We start from the raw sequence: 24,033 nt of genomic DNA, 5'->3' as shown, positions 1-24,033 counted from the left end.
ATAAGTAGATGCTAATATAGTGTTTGATTTTTAGAAAATATTTTTCTTTTAATTTCTTTTATTCCCCTGGCAATAAGTTCCATTATGATTGAATAAATAAGGGTTTGCCGTAAGCGCAATGCAGTAATAAAATTGAACTTATTATGCAGACTGACTAAATATATGCACCCTTTTGTGAAAGTGTGACGTAGAGAACCTCAGTAATTCAGTGAAGAAGACAAAAGCACGATTAGGAACCCAATGAAGCCATCACAAGTACATCCAGAGAAAAATCATGATCAATGTTTCTGAATGTTATATAGCCTTTTCATTCCATCCGCCTTTGAAAGCAAACCTGATAAGATTAATTAATTTATCTATCACAAAAATCACATTAAAAAGATCCATTCACATAGAGAAAAATTTTGTGGAAAACTATGTATAATTAAAGAAATGTCATTAGTGTTTAACTTAATTTGAATATGTAGCAACACTTTTTATGGAGATACCAATCTGTTAATGATTCATGTTCCACATAATACACAGTTAATAAGATTTTTCACATTCATTGATATGCTTTGTTTTACTAGTTTATGAACCTCCCAATCCTCTGAAGAATTTAAGGAATTTAACATTCACTAGAATCAGAATTTATTGTCATGAACAAGTCATAAAATTCATTGCTTTGCAGCAGCATTTGAGATGCAAATATTTATATAAAATTCATTTTTATAAAAGAAATACATTAGTACAAAAAGAAGAGGAAGTGAGGTAGTATCTGTGGTTCATTGTCGGTTCAGAAATCTGACGACAGAGAGGAAGAAGCTGTTTTTGTGCCACTGGGTGTTCGTCTTCAGACTCCAGTACCTTCTTCCTAATGGCAGCAGTGTGAAGCCTGGGTGGTGAGGATTTTTGAGGATAGAGACTGCTTTCTTAATACACCACCTCCTCAGTAGAGTGAAAACCGATGCACATGATGGCACTGGCCAAGTTCACAACTCTCTGTAGTCTTTTCTTGTCCTGTTCATTGGCACCTCGCCTATTTCATTTGCTTAGCCTAATTAAAATGGCTGATGTATTCAAAATTGCAATCAAATATCAATAGTTCTGCATGAGGTTTAGATCTGTCCTTTTACAGCTCATTTTAATTTAGCCCAGAGTAATCATTTGGAATCTTTCCCTCTTTCCAAGTTGTAAGGGTTGTGAAATGAGATGAGTGGGTAGTCTGCTCTCTGTTCCTAGTTGGTGCCAAGAATTTTCACTGTCAATTAATAGCTGTAAAAATGACTGGCAGTAAGAATCATGTGATATGGGGTGGAGTTCAAAGAATTTCTTTAATTCTTCCTTTGGATGTTAAGTTCAGAAACATTTTATTTCTATTTGGGATAACTTGTTCTCGGTTATTTGCAGGGAAATCTGTGATCATTTTTGATTAAACCAGTAGAGGAAGTATTCATAAACAGATTAACAAAACCACTGTATTACAGCATTGTAAAAACAGAATAAGAATAGCCATATGTTTAACCTACATTTTATCTAATCTTGGAGTTCAAAATAGCCATGTAGGAAATGTATTCTAATCCCCATGTCTGGATGTTTTCAACTTTCACAAGGTTTACAAAAACATTTTGGAAGAAAGCATAGATGTTTTGTACTGCCTTTTCAGAAAGATTTATGATTTTTTATGATGAATTTCTTCAGCCAGCATTTTTTCCTTGTTTAACATGCCTTTTCCTTTTGCCACATCATATATTTTAACATCATAAAGCCATTTTTATACATTATCATAATCTGAGGATCAATAAAATGGAAAGAACATTGATTTATTGTCACTAACTCATTTGTACAGTGAAACAGCATCTCCTACTACAATGAAAAAGAGAAAAAAAAAAAGCAGATTTCCAGATTTCGGATTTATTGTCAGAGTATCGGTACATACGTCACATCATATACAACCCTGAGATTCCTTTTTCCTGTGGGCGCAGCAGAGTTACCACTAATTGGTAGTCCAAAAAAAACTGAACACAGCATAAACATATAAATGAAAGAACTGCAAACATAATGAAAGTAAACAAACTGTGCAAAACAGGGAAGACGAAAGAAAATCAATGAAGTGCACAAGAGCCCTTAAATGTGTTTCTGATTGACTTTGTCGTTAAGGAGTCTGATGGTGGAGGGTAGCAGTTGTTCCTGAACCTGGTGGTGCAAGTTTTGTGGCCTCTTTCCTGATGGCAGCAGTGAGAACAGAGTGTGTGCTGGGTGGTTTGGATCTTTAATAATTGATGCTGCCCTCCGATGGCAACGTTTCCTGTAGATGTACTCAATAGTGTGGAGGGCTTTGCCTGTAATGTCCTGGACTGTGTCCACTACCTTTTGGAGGGCTTTAAGCTCAAGGGTATTGGTGTTCCCCTACCAGACCGTGATGCATCCAGTCAGTACACTTTCCACCATACCTCTGTAGAAGTTTGCCAGAGTTTCTGGTGTCATTACCAAACCTCCGCAAACTCCTGAAGAAGTAGAGGCACTGACCACCTTCACAATGCTATTGGTGCCTTGGGTCCAGGAAAGATCCTCTGAGATCGTGACTCCCAAGAACTTAAATTTGCACAGCCTCTCCACCTCTGATCCCCAATGATCGTTGGTGCTCTGTTGTTTTAAAACCTCTGCTGTTTTAAGATATCCACAAAGTAATATCATCTTGAGTTGAATCAGGCAACATAACTAGTAATTACTTATCAGGATTTTGTCTAAATCAAAAGATTTTGTTGAAAACCAAGAGGGTAATTTTGACCAAAAACAATCTGCTGGAAGAACTTAGTGGGTCTTACAGCATCTGTGGAAACAAGGAGATAGTTAAAATTTCATTTCAACGTTCTAGTGTGTGCAACCCCTTTGTCTTCAGAGTAATTTTGACCAATGGAATTAGATTAAAATAGAAGATAGCAAATAGAATTAATGCAAAAAAAAATGGAGAGAGATGTAAACCTAGTAACAAATTTTCAGTCAGTTATTTTACTTCTTTGCATGAATCACTAGTCATCTTGAAACCACAACATTTCTTTCACAATGTCTTCTTTAGCATTTGAATTACTTGGAGTACAGGCAATTGTGTCATGGCAAGTTTTATGAAAGGACGATACCGCTCAGCCAGGACCCTTGGTCAGTAGTCATCTCCCGGCAGTTATGTGGCTTTATGGTTGAAAGTATTTTTGCACACAACTCTTTATTTAAAACAAAAGCTGTTTTTGTTTTTTTTTAATCTTTACTCATTCCCTCATCATCTTTTTGGGCATCTTTTCAGAAAATAAGTACTCATTAATAAGTAAAAACGTTCAGGTCTCAAAGGGTTAAATATACTAACAATGTTAACAGTTGAGGACTACAAACTGCTTCTGTACTGAACCACTGTGCTATCACTGTTCTCTCCAGAACTGAGGGCCTCTTACTACCATCTAGCTAATTTTATCCTAGTAGCTCACTGTACAAATTACAATGTGAAATAGACCATCTTTCACTACCACCAGTGTGAGCATGGCAAGGGCACTTTTAGATTTTAAAGTAGAATGCGTATCATGAACAGAACAATGCTTTAAATGTTAAATGAGCTGATAAGTAAAATAAATGCCTCCGTTAAATGTTCAAATTCTTTTGTTTTCCTTAACAGAACTAAAGACCTTTCTAAACTCAAGATTTAGAGGGAATTATGCATCTAATGCTGAGAGAGATCCGAAGCGATCAAGGTATGTGTGCTCCATCCAAGTTTTCTCCTTGATCCCAATACATTCGGCTGAGATTTTAGTTAGCATCTTGTTTAATTTGGGCCGAAGCTACAGCAGACCAGCTGGCAACAATATTGGAGGGTCTATGCAATTGTAGTACCTTTTTAAATGCAAAGTGTTACTGCCACTGTTTTATTTCCTGAGTGAGGCTTGTCTCATTTCTGCCGGTCGTACATCTTGGGAATTGGACTTTCCACTTTGTTATTGATCCCAATGATAATCTGATGCTTGCTGATTTTAAAAAAGAGTTAAAATAATAAAGGATGGGTTCTTATTAATTATAAAATCAAGTTCACTTTGAGGGTTTCAGTTTGCATAATGATGTGACTGGAAGATCATTATTTCTCACGTGCAAGCCACAACACAAGGTGCCAGTAAAACTTGACATGTATAACTATGGACTTCCAGCAGGGAACACACATTGGGAAATGTTGGGCATATTTCCCATAAAATTCCATCCATTAAAAAATAACATTAAAGTAATGCTGGAAAATCATAGGGGATGTGGTCTCAATGTCTCAATGTAATTTATTGACTGGTGACATTTCTATTATGAGCTGACTCTTGGTCCAAATAGTAAAGACAGTAAATATTTTTGGAAATTTGTATATATACAAATAGCTGAAAGTTATAAATTTCTTCAGCATTTCATGCAGAATGTGTTTACAGTTGTGTTAGTAATGCAGAGCAAATAAATTCTTCACTAATTGGATTACAAAGCTACGGAGAAACTTCCTTCAATATAGAACCCCACCTACTTGGAACTTCAAGGCCACATGCTTTCCACAACACCACAGTATATGGTTTCAAATTACAGATTTGAAGAAATCAGATTAGGTCTCTGTGATTATTTTACAATTTATGATTATGGTAGTTTTCCCTTACAAACCCCACCCATATGATGCTGTAAGTAATCAGGTAAATATTACAAGATAGATAAAGAGAGATAGAAAACAAATCTTTGGAAACGTTCACAGGAAAGACAGGTTGACTGAAAACTTCTGTGGATTCTTTATTGAAAACAATTAGTGTCCTAAACACTGACCTGAATTTAAGTTTTAAAAAGATTGCATAATCAAAATGTCCTTCGATTGACAAATCCCATGTCCACATGAGTATGATTTTCCCATTATGTTCTAAAATGTTGATGAGCATGACATAAAATATTTCACTAAAACTTTGAAGTTGTGGCGCAACCCTCAGCATTGTCAAGAAACAGATTATGATGTAGACTAGAAGCTATAGAGGTGGCAAATTTTGCCTTCATCGGCTGATCAGCAACCTTGGAAGTTGATGACCTATCCATGAGAGGACCTCTGAATTTTAAATTTATTTAATAACTCAGTTAGTACCTTCTTGATGATTACTGCTGCTGCTCTATGATGGCAGCTTTCCATCTAGGTTTTCTTGAGGAGAGTTTTGCCTGTGATGTCCTGGGCGCCATCTTTTGCAGGGCTTTCTCTACCTTGTGCTTCCTGCTTTTTAGTGTCTCTGGTGGCCAACTTTTGTAGTTTGCTAAGATGAATGATGGATAGGCTCTGATTGAGAAAATAAAGCAGCGGTAGGATTTTTCTCAGACCCTTAGTCGGTTTGGTCTGCAAAATTCCATCCACCTTTGTATCATCTACAAACTCACTCACCTACCTTTTCATAAATCTTGCATAAATCATAGTACCAGTCCTTTTAGGACACTAGTAGTCATCGCTCTCCAGTCAGAACACTACTACTACCATCTGTCAACTGTGAACCAGCCAATTCTGCATTCAAATGATGAATTCAACATGCATCTACATCCTTCGAATCAGCTTACTATGAGTGAAATACCTAACTGAAGTCCATGTAGAATATCCACTGTCATACCCTCATCAACAACCTTTATCACCTCCTCAACAAATTCAATAAAATATGAAAGACATGAGCCATGCTGAATGTCCCTAACCTGATCAGATCTTTTCCAAATGTGCATAAAAGCCATCCCTAAGTATACCCTCTAATAGTTTCCCTACCACTGTTGTGAGACTCATTGGTCAATAATTTCCTGGATTTTAACTCTTTCCCTTCTTGAACAAAGATGAAACATTGACTACTCTTCAGTCCTCTGGAACCTCACTTGTAGCTGGTGAGGATAAAAAGATCTCCGTCAAGACCCCAGCAATCTAATTTCTTATTGATTTCAATGACATGGGATAAATGCTATCAAGTCCCAGGGACTTATCCATCTTTATGCTCTTCAAAAGGTCCAGCACCATCTCTTGATCTCAAAATGTTAGCATTCCTTACCCTATGCTCCCTGTTGCTGCTAGCTGTGTCATTCTCTTTGTGAATATTAATATAAAGTACTCATTTAGTACTACACAGCATCCATAGGAAGCAAAGATTAAGCAACATTTTGGGTCCAAGCCCTTCATCAAGGGATACCTTGATAACCCTTGTTAACCCAATAACAGCTGCTCCAAATTAAATCCCTTAGCTCATGCCTAATTTCCCCTCCTCAATTTTGTATTTTCTCACAAGTTCGAGGCATATCATTATAACTATCTGGAAATTTACAGAATTGTCATCACTATTTGTAAAATGCTCTCTCATTGAAACACCAATTACCTGGCCTGGTTCATTTCCCAATCCAAGGCCTGGTATGGCTCCTTCTCTGCTTGGATTATCTGTGAGCTTCAAGAAACCTGCTTGGGTGCATTTAACAAATTCCATCCCATCTAAGCATCTGGCACTAAGGATGTCCCAGACAATTTTGGGGAAATTAAAATCTCCCACTATGATAACCTTGTTGCTTTATCTCTCTGGAGCTGTTGGGAAGCCTGTAGTGTAACCCCATCATAATGATTGTGCCTTGCTCATTTTTGAATTCTCCCCAAACTTCCTCAATCGATGGGTCCTCCATTGCATCCCCTCTGAGTGCAGTGGTAATGCTCTCCCTGGTTAGTACTACAACCCCTCCACCTCTACCTTTCCCCAGCGCTGCTATTACTGGCCATTGAACTGTTGGCAGAAGCCATTTGATGGGATTCAGACATAAAAGGGTTCAAAGTGGGCCAGTAGGAGCACAAAATCAATCTATTTGCCAATGAAGTATTAGTATATTTGATGGATCCCAGGTGGTCATTAGCCAATCTGAGGACCATGCTGGAGGATTATGGGAAAATCTCTGGGTATAGATAAATCTGGACAAGAGTAAAGCAAAGGTTAAAAAAAACCACCCCTACCCTCATACTCTTTTGTTTGTAAGCCTGCCGACATTTTTCCATACCTTGATGAAGCCCTCAAGCCTGAAACATTCATTACGTATTTTTACCTTTGTTACATAAAGGACTTTGCTTGACCTGCTGAGTCTCTCCAGCTTTGTGTTTTTACAGTTAAAATAGAACTCTTTAACTTTTATTTCTCAAAATCAAGGAGAGATGACTCCCAATATTTTTGTATAATAGAGATTTTGGAGTGATTTCTGTATTGTCAAAATGTAAACATTATATATTGGCCGCCTGGCAGCCAACATACCAATTTATTCTTTTAAATCACATAGACATTTGCCTTCGGCTGTCATGTATTATCTGTAGCACTAAAATAAGGCTGACAATAATTAACCGACATTGCATCATTGGAGTGCTGCTGAGTGCCTCTTCATTGATTCAGGCAACCTGAATAAACATCAATAATACTGAATTATTTAGGAGGCTGCCTTGCTCAATGAGACAGGTTAATTGAGCATCATTTTTGGAGAGAAAATTTCTCAAAAGATGAAATCTGACAGGTTATTTTGTCTGCTGCGAATAATTTTTAAAGTTTTCAGGATTCTCAATTGGATTTTTCTTGACACTGGCCATAACATTAGTGCGAGCACTTCAACTCTGATTTGGAAAGTAGGAAAGGTAAACTTTTAGTCTAAAAGGGAAACAAATAAGTAACAATGCAACATATCGGCTTATCATGTGGAATCCATGATGGGGATATCCGGATAATTGTGGCAAAACATGAAACTCTGCAGACGCAGTGACTGAAGTAAAAACACCATGCAGGAGAAACTCAGCAGGTCAAACAGTGTAATTTATATATCAAAGATAAAGATACATAACCAACGTTTCAAGCTTGAGCTCTTCAACAATGTTTGAACAAAATGTTGGCAGGTGTCTGAATAAACTGGTGGGAGAGTGGGAGGAACACAGGTCCACAGGCAAGAGGTGGAGAAGGGAGGGAGGGCCCACCAGCAAACAGCGGGAGGTGGTGGCTCTGTGAATGGAGAAGGAAAGGGGTAGAGAGCTGGAGGAAAGGAGACAGAGGGATAAGGAAGAGAGGGAGACTAGGGAATGGTCCAGGAGAATTGGAGAAATCGATATAATTCCACCTGATTGGAGAGGGCCCAGGAAGAATATTAGGTGTTGCTCCTCCAATTTACGGATGGCCTTGGTTTGACAGCATGAGGCCATGGACAGACATGTCAATGCTGGAACGGGGTGCAGAAATGAAATGGTTAACCACTGGGAGATCCCTGTCACTGATGCAGACTGAGCAAAGGTGCTCGGCAAAGTGATCTCCCAGTCTGTGTTCAGATAATTGTGCCTTTCTCAACTTCTTGATGGACTGAAGCACCATTCTCCTGTCCTTGTAGCCATATAAATTTTCCCCTTTCCAAGTATTTATCAATTTCCCATTTGGAAGCTTAATCTGTTCCTATCACCCTTTTAGTCCTTTAATCTTGAGTCAATCCTGGATTGTAGAATTAGAAATGCATTTTGCTTTAATCGCTACTCACCATTAAGCTCACTCCAGCTGCTGTTCATTACTGATTTTCTCACAGTATCAGAAATTGTAAGTCTTCATAATGAATGGGACAGGATGAAAATTACATGAGGATTTGACAGCAACATGATAAAAGGAGCTAACATGTAGTCCTACACTCAAAGTTAATTTTGAACAATTCTTACCAAATTTGAACATTACCTTTAATGAGCTCAGAAGTTCCAATGTCTGCCTGCAAATTAAACAAATTTGCAATCTTTCTGCAAGGTGCACCCCTCCCAATGCCAATTGCATGATGTGGTCCGTAAACAAGAGGCAGCCCAACCCAACGCACTACACATCTTAGTCAGCAACTTTAACCAGGCATGTGTCAAGAAAACCTTGCCTAACTAACACCAGTATGTAACCTGTTGTACTAGAGGTCCCAGCACATTTGATCACTGCTACACCAAGATAAGGAGGGCCTACCGTTCTTTCCCAAGACCGCATTTTGACAAGTCTGACTACTTGGCTGTGCTCCTTCTGTTTTCATGCAGACAGAGCTTAAAAAGAAAGGTTCCAGACAGCTAGAAAGTGTCACAGGAGGATGAAGAATGGTTCCTTGAGTCAGCAGATTGGGTGGTGTTCAAGGATTCTGCTGAGAATCTGAATGAGTGCACTGTGGCTGTCATGAAGTGTATCAAAACAACTGTGGATGAGTGTGTCCCCACCAAATTATCCCTAATGAGAAGCCCTGGATGACCAATGAAATCTGGAACCTGCTGAGAGCCAGATCGCAGGCATTTAAGTTTGGAGATCCAGATCAGTACAGTAGGAGCAGGTATGACTTATAGCAAGCTATCTCCCGGGAAAAGTGGAGATTCCAGATGAAAATGGCAACTAAAAGGGACACCTGACAGCTGTGGCAGGTCTAAATGCCATTACCTGTCACGAAATCAAATCCAGTAAAGTAGCAGATGACAAAACTTCTCTCTCTCAGAGGAACTCAACACCTTCTACGCCCGATTTGACAATGGTAACAGCCAAGAACCACCCCTTCGCACCTCTATGTTCCCTGACGATCCCATCCTGTCCATATCTGAGCATGGTGTGCATACTGTCTTCAGGTGAGTGAATCTGAGGAAAGCCTCTGACCCGGATGGAGTACCTGGCTGAGTATTAAACATTTGTGCTGACAATTTACCAAGGTATTCAAGGATATCTTCAATATCTCACTCCAGCAGGATGTGATACCCACCTGTTTCAAAAAGGCATCAATCTTACAGTAATTTTTTTAAGGTTGACTCAACATATATGCCGAAATATACAGTAATTTGGTGGTTGTCCCTCCACATCAAGATTCTGTTATGAGAGTGTAGTAACCTGCCTTAATGACTATCGACCAGCAGCACTTACATCAACAGTGATGAAGTGTTTTGAAAGGCTGGTGATGAAGCAGATCAGCTCTTGTCTGAGTGGTGACATGGATCCATTCCAGTTCCCCTATCATAGCAACAGGTCTACAGCAGATGCCATCTCACAAAGCCCTGGAACACCTGGATACCAAAGATACAGACATCAGGATGCTCTTTATCGACTACAGTTCAGCATTTAACACCATCATCCCCTCAAAACTGATCAGCAAATCATGAGTGAATGCTTGTCAATTTACAGAACCTGAGTGCAAAATTATAGTTCAATGAGGCTTCCTTTAACTTTCCAGAATTGGTCTAAGCCTATATAGTTAGAATAAGGGAGATCCATTGAAAGGGTTTCATTTCCTTTTACTGCTTCAAGACTCACTCCTTTGTTTTCCTATAGCTCATTTGTCATAAGGGGCATTGTAAAATGTGAAATTCTGAATATAGAACGTACAAAACCTTACATAAAAGCCTATGGAAAGAACTAAAAAAAACTGAATCAAATATGTTGCCCATATTTATTATTTAAAATAAATAATAATATTTCAATTTTTTTAAAAAACCATATTTGAAAAACACAGTAGAACAAATTCTGAAAGAGAAAGATGGTTAAGATTTTTGATCAGTTTACTTCATGACAATTTTCTTTGCCACTTGAGTTTTCCACTCCATCTCTTGGAGGTGGCGGGCGTTAGGGAAAATACTACAAATGTTACATGAGTTTTGTTTGGCACAAAATTTTAAGTCATTTTCTGTCTTATTCAATATCTCTTATGTCTTTCTTTCTAATCCTGTCTCTTTCCATTCATCTCCACTCTGTTCAATATTAAATTGCCAACTGAATCCTGTGCACTGGTATCACTGGTGTCACAACAGCTAGTATATATTTCACCATACAAGTTGACCAGCCTATAAGTCAACCCCCATTTTTCAGCATAATTTTAAAGGTTTTATGGTATATCCAGCGTATAAGCCTATCCTCCATATTTTGGGCTGTCTGGGCCTCTCTGGAACAACCCAAAAATTTTTTAAATGCCCCAATCGCAAGTAACAAAGCTGTAAATGAAGTAAGTTTTAAAAAAAAAAATCCTCTGCCTAACGGTGATGGCCCATGGAGCTGGAGTGGTGACATTGTGCTCCAAGCAAGAGCAGAAACCTCAACCTATCAGGTGGGTGCAGCGACCTCAGGGTCCCAGGTAGGAGCGGTTATGGCGGCACCCAGCGGTGGGGAGGTGTCAGGGAGCTGCAGCTCCAGCAGTGGAGAGGGGCTTCCAGCATCGATTTGTACGCCAAATTGACGTCAATCTGGTTTTTTTTGGTGAATTTAAGGTCTCAAAAGGAGATCTGGTATATAAGATGACACCCCCCCCCCCCCCACCCCACCACCCGATAAATTTTTTAAGGTTGACTCAACATATATGCCGAAATATACAGTAATTCGGTGGTTCTCCCTCCATATCAAGATTCTGTTATGACCAAGATCCAAGGCTATGTGTGCACCTCGCCACACTATTTCCAGCTTCAAATGTTCCATTTCAGTTTTCAGTTTAATCGTGCTGAGAGTTGTCAGCTGTAGTTAATTAGCTTTGTTTTAACTACTGCTTCATATGTTATACTATTTCATTTCTATTCTAGTCACAGAGTAAATACTGCTGTTTTCCAGAAGGATATGTATCTGGTTGTTGATGATAAGCCCTATTAATTACCGATATAGGGCAAGGAGCAGATTCACAAACAGCAATGTTTGTACAAGTAACTGTTTTGGTTGCCTAGGGGGTGAAGCACAAAACAGGTAAAAATTCATGAATTTAAATAACTATTCATGAAAAGTTACACACAAGATTTATGCTCAAAATAGCTCTATAATGAAGATTTGTAAGTTCCGTCTAATTAATTTAATCATTGCTCATTTAACAAGTGGGGGGAGTATTATATTGCTGTGACTTTGATTTCTTGAACAATTGTTTTTAAATTTCTATCCAACTTATATAATAATTGTTAATACTGCAGATGGAAAAATATTTTTTGCTAATGAGTCAGCCACTCATTAGGATTTATTCTTCGAGTTAGAATAGAATATTTTGAAAGTCCACTTAATGAATTGTAAGCCATTATGATGCATACGAAGCATTTGCATGATTCTTGAGAATATCCATCCTCTGGACACAGTATTGATCTTGGAGTTAGCTGGAATATTTTAAACTGCCGATGATTTTCACTTTGACCAGTCAAAGGCCCAGGTCATAGACATTGCTGAAGAAATACAGTCATATCAATAAGAAATACTTGGAAAACTCTTCAAACGAAATTCATCTTTGGTAATACGACAAAATAATATGGCCTCCGGGTAATGTGATTAAGATGACAAGATGCTTTTGGTTGGTATGTATAAATGGTGCCACTTCCTGTATTAATCCTAAAAATGAAAATGTGATCAATTTTGGTGCTTATTTCCATCTTTTACCTCCATGTGAAGCAATGCTGACTCCTGTCAATTAAAGGGTCCTGACCTGAAACATTGACTGACTATTTCTACCCATGGATGTTGCCTGACCTGCTTGCTGAGTTCCTCCAGCTTCTTGTTGTTTGCTCAAGATTCCAGCATCAACACTGTTTATCCTTCTCCGACTCCTCTCTTCTTTTCATTGGCTTCCATATCTCAATTTCAAGAGATGGAAAATCGATCAGTATCTATTATTAGACATGGACTTCCCTCAACTACTTTTCCTGTGCTTTTTAGATGCCATACTATAGGAAGGACGTGATTGTTGGAAAAGGCAGAAAAAGGATTCGTAAGGAAGTTGCCTGAACTGGAGGGTGATGAACGATCAATTAACCAAAAGACTGAAGTACTGGAACTGAAGGCTTTTATTAGCATCCCTTGAGTTGCTGGCTCACATTGACCCGGGCTCAAACTCTGGGGGCAAGGTTGTGGCATGACAGCCTTTATGGGGAAAAAAGGGGAGGGGTCACAAGCCAGCCAGTGAGACCAGGGTCGAACATATAAGGTCAAGGTATTTACATACACAAGTGGTCTCACCACATTCACCCCCTCTTTTTAAAAAAGAGGGGTGGTGCAGCCACCCATCCTCATAAGTTCAGTCTGTCCAGCCTCCTTTGGTGCTGTGACCAGTGCAACCCCGGTGGTGTGATGGCCCCGACAGTTGCAGCTGCTCCTTCTTAGTTGGCTCGGCCAGGGTACTTGGCTGAGCCGGGGGGTTGGGTGCATTTATACCAGTAGGCGGGCTTGCCAAGGAGGTGGGGGTAGAGATCTGATGCCCTGGAGAGCTGGGGGGGGGTACCCAACAGTTGGCTGAAGGGGGGTGGGTACAGATGTTCCCGCACATGCCAGGTCTTGGATGGATACTCTGTCCTCGCATCTGTCCGGGAATGCCACTCGTACTATGGGTTGAGGTGAAGCAGTTGGACCCTCTCGACTAGTGGGTCGGACTTGTGGGTCTTTGCATGTTTCCGCAGTAGTACTGGCCCAGAGGACATCAGCCAGGTAGGTAGGGTCATTCCTGATTCCGATCTCCTGGGGAATGTAAAGAGCCGCTCATGAGGTGTCTCGTTGGTGGCCGTACACAGGGGGGACCGGATGGAATGGATAGCCTTTGGGAGGACATCTTGCCAGTGGGGGATGGAGAGGCCGTTGGACTTTAAAGGCAACAGTACTGCTTTCCAGACCATGCCATTCTCCCGCTCTATCTGGCCATTCCCTTTGGGGTTATAGCTGGTGGTATGGCTAGATGCAATGCCTTTGGACAGCAGAAATTGGTGCCGCTCATCACTCATGAAGAACAAACCCTTGTCGGTGTGGACATAGCAGGGATATCTGAAAATGGTGAACAGGTTGTTCAGACCCTTTATGTCGGTGGCTGTGGTCATGTCCGAGCAGGAGATGGTGAAAGGGAACTGCGAGTACTCATCTAGGACGGTGATGAAGTACATGTTACGTTTCGTGGAGGATAGGGGTCCTTTGAAGTCCATACTCAGACATTCAAAGGACAAAGTAGGCTTGATCAGGTGTGACCTGTCGGGCTGGTAGAAGCATGGTTTACACTCTGCACAGACCCCGCAATTCTTGGTCAGCGTCCTGATGTCATCAATGGAGTAGGGTTACAGGCCTGATGAAATGAAAAAGGTGAGTCATCCCAGGGTGGCAGAGGCACATTTCCCCCAAGACAGGCCATCAGGAGGCTTGTTAAGATTTCTGGGCCGGTACAGTATATCATAGTTGCAGGTGGAGAGCTCAATTCTCCACCTCAGGATGTTATCGTTTTTGATTTTGCCCCACTGCTGATTATTGAACATGAAGGCGACTGTCCGTTGATCAGTCAGCAGGATAAAATGCTTACCGGCGAGGTAATACCTCCAGTGCCATACCGCTTCAATGATAGCCTGGGCCTCTTTGTCGATGAAGGAGTGCTGGATCTTAGGGCCCTGGAAGCTGCGTGAAGAAAACGCTACGGGCCTGCCTGCCTGGTTAACTGCAGCGGCCAGGGCAAAGTCTGATGCATAACTCTCCACTTGGAACGGCGTGGATTCGTCCACTGCATGCATTGTGGCTTTTGTGATGTCGGCTTTGATTCGGTTGAATGCCTCACGGGCATCTGCCAACGGGGAAAATGGTGGCATGGGTCTTCTCTGCGTAGCTGGGGACCCATTGGGCATAGTAAGAGAAAAACCCCAGGCACCTTTTCAGGGTCTTGAGGCAGTGAGGGAGGGGAAGTTCCAACAGTGGGCACATGCGGTCAGGGTTGGGGCTGATGACTCCATTCTCCACCACGCAGCTGAAGATACACTTCCCTGTGTTATACGTCAGGTTGAGGCACTTTGCAGTATGGAGGGATTTCTGGAGGTTCCTGTCATGATCCTGCTGGTTATGGCCGCAGATAGTAATGTTGTCAAGGTATGGGAAAGTGGCCCGCAACCTGCGTTCATTCACCATCCGATCCATCTCCCTTTGGAAGACAGACACTCCAATTGTGACCCCAAAAGGGACTCTAAGGAAATGGTACAGTCGCCCATCCGCCTTGAAGGTGGTGTACTGGCGGTCCTCATGGTGAATAAGGAACTGGTGGTGTGTCGACTTAGGGATGATTGTCAAGAATACCCTGTATTGTGTGATCTGGTTCACCATGTCGGCGATGTGAGATAAGGGGTAGGCATCTAGCCGGGTGAACCTTTTGATGGTCTGGGAGTAATCTATGACCATCTAGTGTTTCTCCCCGCTCTTTACTACTACTACCTGGGCTACTACCTCGGCACCTGCCCATCATCTGCCTTTATGTTTCCCTTGTTCATCTCTCTCCTACTAGCTCCTGACCAACTAATTCCACCCTGCACTCAATATGTGGCTATTTCCCCTCTCCACTCTCAATCTTGATGAAGAGTTCTGACCTGAAACATCAAGAATTCTTTTTCTCACTCTGATGTTGTTAGGCCCATTGAGTTCCTTCAGCTGATTGACTCTTGGATGTTTTAATTATTTAATTCAGTCCCATTTCCAATTCTTTTTCAGCCATCACAGAGGTATGATATTCCAGGCTGATGGGATCAGTTCTTTGTATTCATATGATTTTATATTTTTTTGCGTTTTATGCTGCTGTAATTTAGATCAATGTAAGAGAAATAGCACTTCATCTTACAACAATGATAAGAGCAGCTTTCTGGATGCAACATGAAGTTTAACTATTTTAGAGCATTCAAAATATTTCTTGTTCCATTTTCTTTTGTTGCTTCACTCTCCCCTTACCATTTGCTTTTTAATCATAGCTAATTGTGGCATAAACAAGGAGACAAAGGATTAGAGGGGAATTGAATTTTTCTCTCATTAAGCTGTGGGGCTCTATAGATCACCATTGGATAAGACCTTGAAGAGTTGTAAACAAGAAGGTTTGGGCCAAACGGCAGGAAGTCCTTTTGGTTTGTCTTATCTATGCTGGACAAAATAGGCTGTTCACCTTCCAAGTTCTTATCCATAATCTTTGAGATTATGGCTCTTCAAGGTCTTATCTAGTTGTCAATTCCATTGCACGACAGCATAATGAGTAAAAAAAACCCAATTTAAGTCCAATTCTTCAACCCCCTGTCGTTGTCATCAAAAGGAAATGTACTATAAACAGACTTGCTGAGTTTTTCCAGCATTTTTTCTTTCATTTCAGATTTCCAGCAGTTTTGTTTTCTTCATATTACACAGCCATTCTCAACCATTTTTTTGGCAATGATTCCCTTAGCACTCTGCTCAAAGTTTATGGGAAGCAGTCGTTTAGTTGTTTTTTTCAGTACTTTTCTCCTACTGACCACATAAAAACTATTTTTATGAAAATATTTGATGATTTCAGTCTCTTCCCCCCCCCCAATTAAATATGCAGTGCCCCCCAGGGGGGGCTGCTTGGACCCCGTTGAAAATATCATCAATCCAATCTTCTATCCTATCACAGAACTTCCCCTTTATTCTCACCCTCTATGTCCCTTGCTGGGCATTTTTCTTTGTTTATCTCTAATATTTCCCAGTTTTAATACAAATTTCTCCAACTGAAATTCACCATTTGTGTCTTCACAGATGTTATTTGAGCATTTCCAACATTTTTGGTATGGGTAGAAACTATTGCTAAATTGTTTGCACCGGAAGTGGTGTTTGTTACAAATGAGGGCTTCCTTGTATGATTACTTTATGAGGAACCACGATTTAAGTTAATCCACTCTAGAGTCACAGTTGGTGTTAATGCCCTCTATTTTAATTGTGATGTCCTTACCTGCTAATCTGTTATCTGGTAGATTACCAGATTCTCATAACCACTTTCAGATTGTAATAAATTATATCAACATTTCTTTTCAAGACAGCAGACATGGTTGGCTAGAACTATCAAGTTTCTTTGTTCAGTATTCACAAATCCGGATAATATTCAGATAATGAACTGCTAATGTAGAAAGTGTCCAAAGGAAAATATTTGTGAATTCATCTGGTAGCAGGGATTGACTATGTTTAGAATGCTTATAGGCTTAAAATAAGTTTGTAGGTTTACTCCATCATCACTGGCTCCATTTTGCTAGTAGCCTGACACTGGATCTGTGAAGACAACCATTTTTTAAGATTTATAAACCAACAAGTATAGAGGAAACTATCAAGATGGGAAATGTGAGAACATAGGTGTGCACAAATTGAAGAATAAATCTGTAGATGAGATTGGAACTTACAAAAATAATGGACAATTTATTGACTTTATTGACTTTATTGTGAGGGCATAGTTGGGTTAGAGTTACCATTAACATGCCTGAACGCTGCATTTAGTTTGAGGGAGCAAAAATTGCATCCAAAGCAAGTACTTTATTCTGAAATAGAAGCCATTGCAATGGTATGAAGGTAGAGCAAGCTGAATTGAACTGGCAAATTAAATCAAGGGAGATACAGTAGTAGATGTTTTCATGCATTTTTCAGAATTCACAGAATATCTACCTTTCTCTATCTGCAAACCTTTTGATCACCTAGATTTCCTGAGGTCCTTGAACCCAACCGAGCAACCAGTATTAATCTAGACACAAAATTCAGACGTGGCATTGTGACAGCCAAGTTGATCTGGCCAGTTCCTCTGTAAACTACTGGGACAGTGCCTGAATTGGGAGAGTAGTCTGGAATTGATAAACAATAGCCTGACATATTGTATTAAGTAGGATATGCTTTTGTGAGCAGATGCTACACCTCTCCACCATTAGCCTTGGATACATCCTGACTTAAAGACATTTAGACATGCACATGGATAGGAAAGGTTCAGGGGGTGTGGAACAAATGCAGGCAAATGGGACCTCCTTGGCCATTATGGTTTGTTTCCATGCTGTAAAATTCTATGACCAATTTTGCTGAGGGAGAGGCAAACCACCAACAACAACCTTGCACTCAATGTCACCAAAACCAAAGAGATGATTGTTGTCTTCAGGAAGGGGAAACCAGAGGTGTACGATCCAGTGGTCAATGGGGGATCAGAAGTGGAGAGGGTGAGCAAATGTAAGTTCTTGGGAGTCACTATCTCAGAGGAACTTTCCAAGACTCAACACACCAATCGCATTATGAAGAAAGCATGTCAGTGCCTCTACTTCCTCAGGAGTTTGTGGAGGTTTGATATGACATCAGAAACCCTGGAAAATTTCTACAGAGGTGTGGTATAAAGTGTGCTGACCAAATGGATTATGGTCTGCTATAGAGATACCAATACCCCTGAGCCCTGAAAAAGGTAGTGGATACAGCCTAGACATAACAGGAAAAACTCTTCCCACCAATGAGAACATCTACAGGGAACGCTGCCATTGGAGAGCAGCAGCAATCATCCAAGATCCACACCACCCAGAATGTGGTCTGTTATAACCATATAACCACTTACAGCACATAACAAATCCCCACCCTCCTAGTCCCACTGACCAGCACCCAGTCCATACCCATCCAGTCCTCTCCTATCCATGTAACTATCCAGTCTTTCCTTAAATGTAACCAATGATCCCGCCTCAACCACATCTGCCGGAAGCTCATTCCACATCCCCACCACCCTCTGCGTAAAGAAATTTCCCCTCATGTTCCCCTTCTAATTTTCCCCCTTCAATCTTAAACCATGCCCTCTAGTTTGAATCTCCCCCACTCTTAATTGAAAAAGCCTATCCACATTTACTCTGTCTGTCCCTTTTAAAATCTTAAACACCTCCATCAAGTCCACCCTCAATCTTCTACGCTCCAGAGAAAAAAGCCCTAGTCTGCACAACCTTTTCCTGTAACTCAAACCTTGAAATGCTGTCAACATTCTCATGAACCTTCTCTGCACTCTCTCTATTTTGTTTATATCTTTCCTATAATTTGGTGACCAAAACTGTACACAGTACTCCAAATTTGGCCTCACCAATGCCTTGTACAATTTCATCATAACCTCCCTACTCTTGAATTCAATACTCCGATTTATGAAGGCCAACATTCCAAATGCCTTCTTCACCACACCATCTACCTGAGTATCAGCCTTGAGGGTACTATTTACCATAACTCCTAAATCCCTTTGTTGCTCTGCACATCTCAATAGCCTACCATTTAATGCATATGACCTATTTAGACTTGCCTTTCCAAAATGTAACAACTCACAAATATCTGTATTAAATTCCATAAGCCATTTCTCAGCCCACACCTCCAGCCTTCCTAAATCACCTTTTAATCTACGGTAATCTTCCTCACTGTCCACAACACCACCAATCTTTGTATCATCCGCAAACTTGCTTATCCAATTCTCCACCCCTACTTCCAGATCGTTAATATATATAACAAACAATAGTGGACCCAGGACCGATCCCTGAGGAACTCCACTAGTCACCGGCCTCCAATTGGACAAACAATTTTCTACCACTACTCTCTGACACCTCCCATCCAACCATTGCTGAATCCATTTCATTACCTCCTTATTTATACCTAATGCCTCCACCTTTTTTCCTAACCTCCTGTGGGGAACTTTGTCAAAAGCTTTACTAAAGTCTAAATAGACAGCATCCACAGCTTTCCCTTCATCAACCTTTTTTGTAACCCCCCTCGAAAAACTCAGTCAGGTTTGTCAAGCATGATCTACCCCTGACAAAATCATGCTGATTACTCCCTATCAATCCCTGTACCTCCAAATATTTGTAAATACCATCCCTCAGAACACTTTCCATCAACTTGCCCACCACAGACGTCAGACTCACGGGCCTATAAATCCCAGGTTTACATTTGGACCCCTTCTTAAACAGCGGAACCACATGCGCCACCCTCCAATCCTTTGGCACTACCCCTGTGGCCAGTGACTTCCTAAATATCTCTGTTAATGGCCCCACTATCTGTCCACAAGCCTCCCTGAGTGTCTTTGGGAATATTTTGTCCGGTCCTGGAGATTTATCCACCTTTATCTTTTTCAACACAGCCATCACTACCTCCTTGGTTATCTTTATATGCTTCATGACCTCCCCACTATTTTTCTTTACTTCAACTGGTTCAATGTTTTTTTCCCTAGTGAATACCAAGGGAAAGAAATCATTCAAAATTTCCCCCATTTCCTCTGACTTCTCACTCAGCCTACCCTCGCTATCTACAAGGGGTCCAATTTTATCCCTCACTAATCTTTTACTTTTAATGTACCTATAGAAACCCTTTAGATTTATTTTTACTCTGTCTGCCAAAGCCTCTTCATGCCTTTTTTTGGCCTTTCTAATTTCTTTCTTAAGATTCCTTCTACACTCTTAGCTCCCTGCTCTTTATACCTCTTGTACACCTCCCTTTTTCTCCTAACCAAATTTCCAATATTCCTCGACAACCAAGCTTCCCTATGACTTCCAGCCTTTCCTTTGATCCTCACTGGGACATATTTACTCTGTACCCCCAAAATTTCTTTTTTGAATATCCTCCATTTTTCATTTACATCCTTACCTGAAAATATCCTGTCCCACTCAATACTCCCCAAATCCTTTCTTATTCCTTCGAAATTTGCTCTTCTCCAATCCAGAACCTCAACTTTAGGCCCCTCCTTGCTCTTCCCTAAAACTACCCAAAAACTAACAAGAGTTATGATCACTAGACCCAATTTGTTCTCCAACATTAATGTCCGATACCTGACCTAGCTCGTTCCCTAACAGGAGATCCAGTATTACACCGTCCCGAGTTTGTTCTTCTACTAATTGATTTAGAAAACAATCTTGAACACATTTAATGAACTCTAGCCCATCCAGCCCTCTAACTGTATGGGTATCCCAATCAATGTGAGGGAAGTTAAAATCTCCCATGATCACTACCTTATGATTCTCACAAATATACGTTATCTCCCTACAAATTTGTTCCTCTAATTTTCTTGGCCCATTTGGTGGTCTCTTTTTTTGAAGATTTCAGTTTGAAGAGATGAGAACATATTCATTAATTGTAGTGTAATGCAATATGTTATATCATATGATGTCATGTGTTTTTTCCTTTTGATTATGTACTATTCTCCTCGTGTATTGTTTACCTATAGTATGATTAATATAAAGATTGGGGGAAAAAAGACCAGATCAGACTTAGACCATTCAACTCATCAGGTCTGCTCTACCATTCAAATCATGTCTGATGTGTTTTTCCTTTCAACCCTATTCTCCTGCCTTTTCCTCATAATCTTTGATGTCCTTAGTAAATCAAGAATATGTCAATCTCTGCTTTAAATATACTCAATGATATTACCTCCACAGCTGCATATGGCAACAAATTCAATAAATTCACAGATCTCTGGCTAAAGGAGCTTCTCTTCATCTCTGTTCTAAAGCGATATCCTTTTATTCTGAGGCTGTGCCCTCTGGTCTCCATTCTGCCACTACTAGAAACATTCTTTTATCTCCACTCTGTCCAGCCCTTTCAATATTCAGTATGTTTTGATGTGATCTCCCCTCTTCCTTCTAAACTCCAGCAGGTAAAGGTCCAGAGCCATTTAATGCTCCTCAAACAGTATGTTAACCAAATCATCCATAAGGGGCCCAAAACTGCTTGCATACTTCAAATGTGGTCTGACCATTGGCTTCTAAAGTATCAACATTACATCTTTACCTTAATTCTGTAATCCTCTCAAAATGAATGCTAACATTTCCTACTCCTAACTGAACCTACAAGTTAAGCTTTAGGGAATAATGTAATTCAGGTACACGATCCTTTATCCGGACATCTAAAATCCAGAAAGCTCCAAACTCTGGAAACTCGGGAGAGAGATCGCAGCGCGAGTCAGGTGGGCGAAGGACTGGCAGCGCAAGTCAGCCGAGCGAGGGGGGGGGGGAGATTAGCAGTGCAATTGGAAGGGGGTGGGAATGGATAAAACAGCACAATTCAGGTGGGTTTAAATCTGGCTTTCTGAAATCCGGAAAAATCCGAAATTCGGAACGCATTGTCCCCCAAGTGTTCCGGATAAAGGATCGTGTACCTGTACATAAATGTGCTGGAGAAACTCAGCAGGACATGCAGCATCCATTGGAAGTAAAGCATAACTAATGTTTCGGGCCTGGGACCTTTGTCAAGGAATACTTCCTGTGGATGCTGCATGATCCAGCATCTGCAGACTTTCTTGTTAAATCTCTTTAGGGAATCCTGCACTTAAGTCCCTTTGAACTTTCACTTTCAAAATTCTCTCCCTATTTCAAAAATAGTCTATTTACTTAATCCTTCCCCCAAAGTACATGACCATACACTTCTGTGATAGTACAGATTCTATCACCAATGTGTATATGTACAGATGGTAGTGTAGGATGACTGTGATTGGCTGAGAGCATAGCCACGCCTACTGGCAGGTCTTAAAGGATTGCTCCAAGCCAGACCAGGTCATTCTAGACTGGTCGACCTACTTGTGATATGCTCCAGTCCTTTAGTTAATAAAAGCCTTGGTTTGGATCAACAAGTCTTTGGTTCTTTCGACGCACTCTACAATTTTATTAACACTCTGATGTACGTAGGATGCCCTCCCTCTACCCTACTACTGCCACTATGCTGCCCGATGCAACCCCAAAGTGTTATTTCTGCGGAAGGAACAAGCACAGCAGGTCCCAGTGCCCGACGAGAAAAGCCAGGTGCCAGAAGTGCCTTAAAACGGTCACTTTGCTGTAGTCTGTCACTCCAAAATGGCTGCCATCAAACACAGTGCCTCGTGTGAAGCCCAATCGCCACTCTCCATTTCAAACACTTCTTCCTCAGAGCTCTTGTCCAATGAGAGCAAGATTACACCGCGCGGCAGCGCCTGACGTCATGGGGCAGACGCTGAGTGCGGAAAGTACAACCCACCCTTGCCGCAATGACATTCACCCTACCTCATGAAGCAACACCCAACCAGGAGCCAGCCCCATCCTCAACGGCCGCCGCCGCTGCCGACCAGGGACACGCCGCCACTGCCGACCAGGGACCCACTGCCGCTACCGACTGGGGACCCACCACCACTGAGGCAGCTGGCCAGGCAACCGTCGCCTCTACCATCTGGGGACTCACCACCACCACCGCTGCCGACTGGGGACCCGGCACCACCGAGAAGCTGACTAGGTACCCACTGCCGCTGCTGACCAGGGACCCGCTGTCGCTGCTGACCGGGAACATGCCGCCTTGACCGATGCTACCTACCAACGCTGCCGACCAGGGACCCAACGTTGCCAACCAGGGACCCGCCGCCTGCTGACCACCCCACCGCCGACGGCAAGCAGCGACCCCCAACACTTCCTGTTGGCTGGCCGACGCACCCAGCAGGCTGCAGGCAGCAACACCAACTCCTCGACGCTGTCTTCTCAGGCCCAATTGTTTGCGTGACGTCATCACGCAGGACTCCACTGTCCCCATTACAAGTCTCTGCATCAGTAACCCTCGACCAGGACTTCCCCCAACCACTCACAAAAGCAATGGAACTGATTAAAGTGCATGGACACTATACCAATTGCTTATTTGACTCAGGGTCAACTGACAGTTTTATCCACCCAGACCTGGCCCACAGTTGCGGACTGGCTATTCTCCCCACTGCACAGAGAATTTCATTGGTAACCAGATCGCACTCGTCTGGGGTAAAGGGATAGGACATCACATTCACAGTCTTTAAACTATTAGTCCTTCCCTAATTGTGAGCCCCTGCACTGCTGGGACTGGATTTTCAATGCCAGTTTCAAACCGTTTCCCTACACTTTGGGGGGGTCTCACGCTCCGCTCTCTATCTGTAACCACTCCACCCCGGAAACCTCCTTCCAGCGGCAGCCCAAGCCACCCGCCCCCACACCCCAGGACCTCACCTGTAGTCTTTTCACCCTCCGAGTTGCTCCGCCAGCGATTTTCACAAATCTTACCCCTGGTTGGAAGCCTGTGGCCACCAAAAGCCGGGAATATAGTTATGAACACAGGAAATTTATCACAAGCGAGGTGCGCAGACTGCTGGACGAGGGCATTATAGAACCTAGCTCGAGTACATGGAGGGCCCAGGTGGTGGTTGTTAAAAACGGGGAGAAGCCGCGGATGGTGGTTGACTACAGCCAGACAATCAACCGCTCCTGGATGCGTACCCCATTCCATGGATCATGGATGTGGTGAATCAGATCGCCCAATACCATGTATTTTCCACCATTAACTTACGTTTTGCCTATCATCAGCT

At 41.6% G+C, this 24,033-nt stretch overlaps 1 long non-coding RNA gene across 1 annotated transcript in view; it reads left to right on the top strand.

Annotated features, from left to right (window-relative positions):
- Window positions 1-805: 805 nt before the first annotated feature.
- The window catches only part of LOC138751390 (uncharacterized), a 79,103-nt gene continuing 55,875 nt past the window's right edge, over window positions 806-24,033 (top strand). The window contains exons 1-2 of the long non-coding RNA XR_011349887.1: window positions 806-881; window positions 3,644-3,719. This is a non-coding gene — a long non-coding RNA (uncharacterized lncRNA). The remainder of the gene's footprint in view (window positions 882-3,643; window positions 3,720-24,033) is intronic.

This window comes from Narcine bancroftii, chromosome 1 (genome assembly GCF_036971445.1).
Source record: "Narcine bancroftii isolate sNarBan1 chromosome 1, sNarBan1.hap1, whole genome shotgun sequence".
Classification (NCBI taxonomy): domain Eukaryota; kingdom Metazoa; phylum Chordata; class Chondrichthyes; order Torpediniformes; family Narcinidae; genus Narcine; species Narcine bancroftii.
Note: the sequence above shows the minus strand (reverse complement) of the source record. Positions and strands in the feature narration are given on the sequence as shown.